Source organism: Leuresthes tenuis, unplaced genomic scaffold, assembly GCF_036924035.1.
Source record: "Leuresthes tenuis unplaced genomic scaffold, fLeuTen1.0.hap1 SCAF_15, whole genome shotgun sequence".
NCBI classification, from domain to species: Eukaryota; Metazoa; Chordata; class Actinopteri; order Atheriniformes; family Atherinopsidae; genus Leuresthes; species Leuresthes tenuis.
The window spans coordinates 7,846,531-7,852,966 of NW_027325369.1; the positions used below are offsets into that span (position 1 = coordinate 7,846,531).

A 6,436-nucleotide genomic window follows, 5' to 3' on the forward strand; every position below is an offset into this window, starting at 1 on the left:
GTATGGTCTGGCAATACTACCTTTTCTTACCCGTTTGTGAGTAATTATGGCTGGACATTCACACCTACTTGCAGTCGAAAAAGCTCTGCTCCCGCTTTTGATGGTATATATTCGGGCATTCGAACCTTTTCTTAACTGCTTTTTGCAAACTTTGGTCGGACATTCAAACCTTCTTGTAGCCGAAAACCTCCGCTCCCTCTTTTGATCATACATTGTCGGGCATTCGCACCTTTTCTTACCCGTTTGTTACAAACCATGGTCGGACTGTCACACATTCTTGTAGCCATACACCTCCTCTCCCGCTATTGATTGTGTACAGTCGGGTATTTTAACCTTTTCTTACCCGGTTTTTAGAAATTATGGTTAGACATTCAGACCTTGCAGCCGAAGACCTCCACTCCCTCTTTTGATCATACATTGTCGGGCATTCGCACCTTGTCTTACCCGCTTTTTACAAACTATAGTCAGACATTCACACCTTGCAGCTGAACCACCTCAGCTCCCTGTTTTGATCATGTATGGTCTGGCAATACTACCTTTTCTTACCCGTTTGTGAGTAATTATGGCTGGACATTCACACCTACTTGCAGTCGAACAGCTCTGCTCCCGCTTTTGATGGTATATATTCGGGCATTCGAACCTTTTCTTACCCGCTTTTTACAAACCGTGGTCGGACTTTCACACCTTCTTGTAGCCAAACAACTCCGCTCCCGCTATTGATTGTGTACAGTCGGGTATTTTAACCTTTTCTTACCCGCTTTTTACCAACTATGGTCGGACATTTACACCTTCTTACAGCGGAACACCTCCGCTCCCTCTCTTGATGGTCTATGTTCGGGCATTCGAACCTTTTCTTACCCGCTTTTTACAAACTATGGTCGGACATTCAAACTTTCTTGTCGCCGAACACATCCACTCCTACTTTTGATGATGTATGGTTGGGCATTTTCACCTTTTCTTACCCATTTTTCAGTAATTATGGGTGGACATTCACACCTTCTTGCAGCTGAACAACTCCTCTCCCGCTTATGATCATGTGCGGTTTGATATTCGAAAATTTTCTTTCATGTTTTAAAGCAATTATTGATGGACATTCAAATCTTCTTGTAGCCGAACACATCTACTCCTGCTTTTGATGATGTATGGTAACCTTTTCTTACCCGCTTTTTACAAACTATGGTCGGACATTCAAACCTTCTTGTAGCCAAAACCCTCCGCTCCCTCTTTTGATCATACATTGTCGGGCATTCGCACCTTATCTTACCCGCTTTTTACAAACTATAGTCAGACATTCACACCTTGCAGCTGAACCACCTCCGCTCCCTGTTTTGATCATGTATGGTCTGGCAATACTACCTTTTCTTACCCGTTTGTGAGTAATTAATCCCAAAATATTGAGCATAAAATAAGTCTTTATGCTGATGATGTATTACTTTTCCTTCAGAACTCACAGACGTCTCTCAGTCACACGATCACACTCATAAATAAATTCTCAGCACTTTCTGACTACTCTATCAACTGGTCTAAGACCACAGTTCTGCCCATTAACTGTAGGGTCCATAATATACCTGCGATCACTTTACAGTCAGGAAATATTAGATATTTAGGCATAAACATTTCCTCCAGGCTCTCAGAGCTAACAAAGCTAAATTATGTGCAATTATTAAAGACAGTAGAGGATGATCTCTCGTTGGAAGTCCTTACCTATATCACTTATGGGGAGAGTTACATCCATTAAAATGATGATACTACCAAAAGTTAACTATTTGTTCTCAATGATCCCCATAAAACCATCTGCTACTTGGTTTAAGTCACTAGATTCATGCATCTCCAAATTTCTGTGGAAAAACAAACCACCACGTATTAGTTTAAAAACCCTACAGAAGACCAAGGACAGTGGTGGATTAGATTTACCTCATTTTCAGCACTATTCCTTAGACCAGGGATGTCAAACTCATTTCTACAAGGGGCCAAAATTCAAAACACACTTTAGGTCGCGGGCCGAACAGGATAAACATTTATTTAACACACCAAAACTAAATGTTTTTAGAACATAAATATGAATAAAAACAGACAGGAATATTATTCTGAAATAAACTTAAACTTTAAATTACTTAATTTTTTGCTCTGCATAAAAATATCTTGTTAAATATAACATTCAAATTCCTTTGCTCCTATGTCAATGTATATAAAAAAAATAAACTTAAATATCCCAAAAGATTTTGCTCTCCTTAAAAATATATCCTGTCGAAATTATACAAGTTAGAAATATGAACATGCTACAAAACCTGGAAATATACATAAAATGTGTGCTTTTCAGCAATAACAATTTAAATCATTCAGTTTTCTTTGCTCTTATGACTGATCTGATTATATGCTCTGATCGCAGCCGGATACCTGGCATCTTTTTTTGGCAACAAGTTCGTTTAAGTTTGGTGTAAATTCCTGTGTTGTAGAGATTCTCAGGATGGACAGCAGGTGCTCACCAGTGAGACGACTTCTGTGTGCTGTTTTGTTAATCTTCATCACTGAGAAGAGCTTCTCACACAGATATGTGCTCCCAAACATGCACAAGGTTCGAGCCGCATGAAGACGGAGCTGAGGCATTGATGTAGGGATGGAGTGAATGAACTGTGCGGGTCCTGCAGTGTCGTACTTTGCCTTCAGTGTCCCATTACACTGCAGCTCAATCAGTTCCATCTGAATCTCTGCAGGTGCAGTTTCAACATCGACGGCAAATGGGTTGCGAAGCAACTCAAAACTCTTTTTTTGTGCTTCAAAGTCACTAAAAGGCCGTGCGAACTCAGCGCGTAGTGTGCTCAGTTTGTCGGCAAAGTCCGTTTTGGGGAACACATTTGTGCTGACTTGGTTCAACATTACTTGGCAACAGGGAAAGTGAGGCCAGTTTCACTGTTGCATTTGTGTCTCCCATAAAAGCAGCTTCACTTGAAATGCCTTCACTGCGTCATACATGTCAGTAATCATGCGGTCACGTCCCTGGAGCTGCAGATTTAAGGCGTTAAGATGAGCTGTTATGTCAGCCACAAACGCCAACTCACACTTCCATTTTTCATCCCTCAAAACGGTCTTCCTTTACTGTCCATGAACTGACAGATTTTGTTGCTGAGCTCAAAAACCCTGTTGAGAACTTTCCCCCGACTTAGCCAACGCACCTCTGTATGATAAGGAATGTCGGCAAACTCTGAATCTATCTCCCGCATAAAGGACCGAAACTGCCGGTGATTTAACCCTTTAGCTCGGATAAAGTTTACGGTTTGCGTTACAGTGCTCATCACATGGTCCATCTTCAGGACTTTGCCACATAGTGCTTCCTGGTGTATGATGCAGTGATATGCTGTTAACTCACCAGTACAGTTCTACTCCTGCATCTTCACTCGCATCCTTCCCACTAGTCCACTTTTTGCACTGCACATAGCCGGCGCTCCATCAGTTGTAAGTCCAATAAGTTTGTCCCAGGGCAGTTTCATGTCGGTTACACTTTGACATACGTTTTCAAAAATGTCTTTTCCAGTCGTTGTCCCGTGCATCGATTTAATGTCCATTACTTCCTCCGTTACGCGCAAATTGGAGTCCACTCCACGGATGAAGATAGCCAGTTGTGCAGTATCAGTCATATCAGTACGTTCATCCACAGCAAGAGAGTAGGCAATAAAGTCTTTGCTTCTTTCACTCAACTGTGCTCTTAGATCAGTGGTCATCTCACAAATTCGATCAGTAACCGTATTTCTACTCAGACTTATATTTGCCAGCATCTGCTTTTTGTCTGGACATAACACGTCGAACACCTTGATCATGCAGCTCTTCAAAAATTCTCCCTCCGTAAATGGGCGCGCTGATTTGGCTATCTCCTCTGCCACGATAAAACTTGCTTTCACAGCAGCTTCACTTTGTGATTTTGCACGGGTAAAAAACGTCTGGAATGCCAGATTCTTCTTTAACTCTTCTGTTTTCTGTTTCTTCTGCTCTGAATCCAGGTCTTTCAGGTTATCCTTGTGTTTTGTCTCAAAGTGCCGTCTTATATTGAATTCTTTAATTACAGCCACATTAGCTCCACAAATGAGACACACGGGTTTACCGGCAATGTCACTAAACATATACTCAGCTTCCCATCGGTTATTAAAGGCTCTGTTTTCAGAATCAACTTTTCTCTTCGGCATCGTGAGGGGTATCTTCGGCTAACGGCTATCTTCGTGATATCTTGTAATAGCTAGACTTAATTGACGCGAGAAGTACGCGGCAAGGCAGCTGAAGCGTTGCATTATGGGATCTGTAGTTCTGTGCAGTATTGTGTTATCAGCGCTTCATATCGATGGGCCATGAATAACGATAATGTAAAATGATCTTGCGGGCCAGATATGATTACAAGGCGGGCCGGATGTGGCCCGCGGGCCGTGAGTTTGACACATATGCCTTAGACAATAGGTTACAATATATATCAAAATGGTTTAAACCTTGTTGTTGTCACAGTTCCCAGAGACGTTGTAATCGTTGAGGATTCTATATTCACCCCCTCATTAGAGGCACGTAATGCAGATTGATGACACTGAATCTTCTTCTCTGTTCATTGCTGGCATCATTCCCAGCATCGTAAGTGTTCGTGGCATTGTTAGCCTCTTCTTCTGGATCTTGATATCGAGAATCCTTTTGTATTTCTGGTTTGTCAGTCCTCTGTCTTCGTTCACCGGAGTCTTTGTCTTTTTGTCCTTGAGTTTGGTGATTTTTTCTTCTTTTGATGCCTTGACACAATGTGACAGGTGATACCACGTGGGAGATCCTGTAACTTGGATTGCTGTCCCTGTGCTGCGAAATGGCTGTGCTGCTCAAATGGTCTCTCCTTCATCATGGTTACATGCTGCCATTCCGACATCTCGCCATTCCGACATGGGTCTCCAATTGTCGGAATGGCGACACTTAATTTTTTATCAAACGTCCTACCATTCCGACACTTTTTTCCTCCTATGGTCGGAATGGCGGTATGTTTTTTGTTTTTTTTTAACATACCGCCATTCCGACAGTTCCTTTTAATAGCCTATTTTTTACCCAAAACATTTTGCACTAATGATATGCCGGCGCAAATACGCCCTAAAGTTTGGCGCACAAGCTTTGCACATGCAGAGGCCACAGCCTCGCAAACAAACTTTAATAATCTATTATCAAAATCCCCTGAATTTCAAATATAAAAATACAGATATTAATGTAACTCTGGCGAGACTGAAACTGATTAAGCAGAAATACAGTGTCAGTGAGCTGTCACAGCAGCCAGCTGGAGCGGAGCTCTCCACAGAGCCCATGCGTCTTTTGCACGCTGTCATCATATGCAAAAGTAATAATTGCAATTACAGATATCACGGCTACTGCACAGGACACAGTTGCGAGCACTCTGCCTTGCCTTGCCAATAGGAGAAGATAGAAATGACAGCATAGAACGTATAAAACACAACAAAATGCAGTAAAAACGTTTATTCATGTTATTCACGTGATTTATGAGTACTCACTCCAATTTTGGGAAGCGCGGATGGGTTTTGCGTATTTGGCACAAACACACAGCCGCAACGGTTGTAGCTTTATACAGCCTTTTGATATCTTAAGGACCTAACTGGTCACACCTGGGACTAAATGTCATGTAGAGATTGTTTTTACATGACATTACAGCTGAACATATAGCTTTCATCCACAAACCAACGTGGGAGAGCCCGAAGACGCATGTGCCAGACGCACATAGGCATGCGTAAAACCAATTTTGACCACTTCATACTGTTTATTTGCTTTCTTTTAGTTAACTTTCGTTTCTTTTGGATTCTTGTGCGTGTTATGGAGCCGTTTTGGTCCATGTTTGTAAGCCTTTTTTTCCTGGATTAAATTTTCGGAAGTTGAAACAAGTGGCATTGGAGTGTGTGATTGAAAACCACCGCGGACTGCTTCTCCTCCTCCAGTTGCCGAGACTTTGTGTTTTTAATAACGCTTGTCTATAAACATGTTAAACATATAAATTGCATGAACAGAAAGAAGGGACTCACCTGTTGAGTAACACACATTTCCTTATACGGAAAGCCTTGTCGGAATGGTGGGACATTTGAACGTCAGAATAGCGGGATGTCGCAATGGTGGGATGTCGGAATGGTGGGACGTTTGCATGTCGGAATGGTGGTTTGTCGGAATGGTGGTATGTCGGAATGGTGGGATGTCGGAATAGCGGGATGTCGGAATGGCGGGATTTCGGAATGGGTGTTGCCACCCCCTTCATCATATACACAGTTATTTATACATCACCTTCCACCATGAAGCGTTGTCCCTTTTTGTTTCTCTCTTTGTTCTTAAAATGCTGTTATGCATGTCTAAACCAATCCATTAAATTAGATCATTTTGGCAGTAAAGCGATCTACAATGTGCTTGGTCGCAAAGCTGCTCATCTGTG

At 42.1% G+C, this 6,436-nt stretch overlaps 1 pseudogene; it reads right to left on the bottom strand.

The window, feature by feature from the left end:
• Positions 1-2,218: 2,218 nt before the first annotated feature.
• Positions 2,219-4,397, bottom strand: LOC140270363 (general transcription factor II-I repeat domain-containing protein 2-like; annotated as a pseudogene).
• Positions 4,398-6,436: the final 2,039 nt, after the last annotated feature.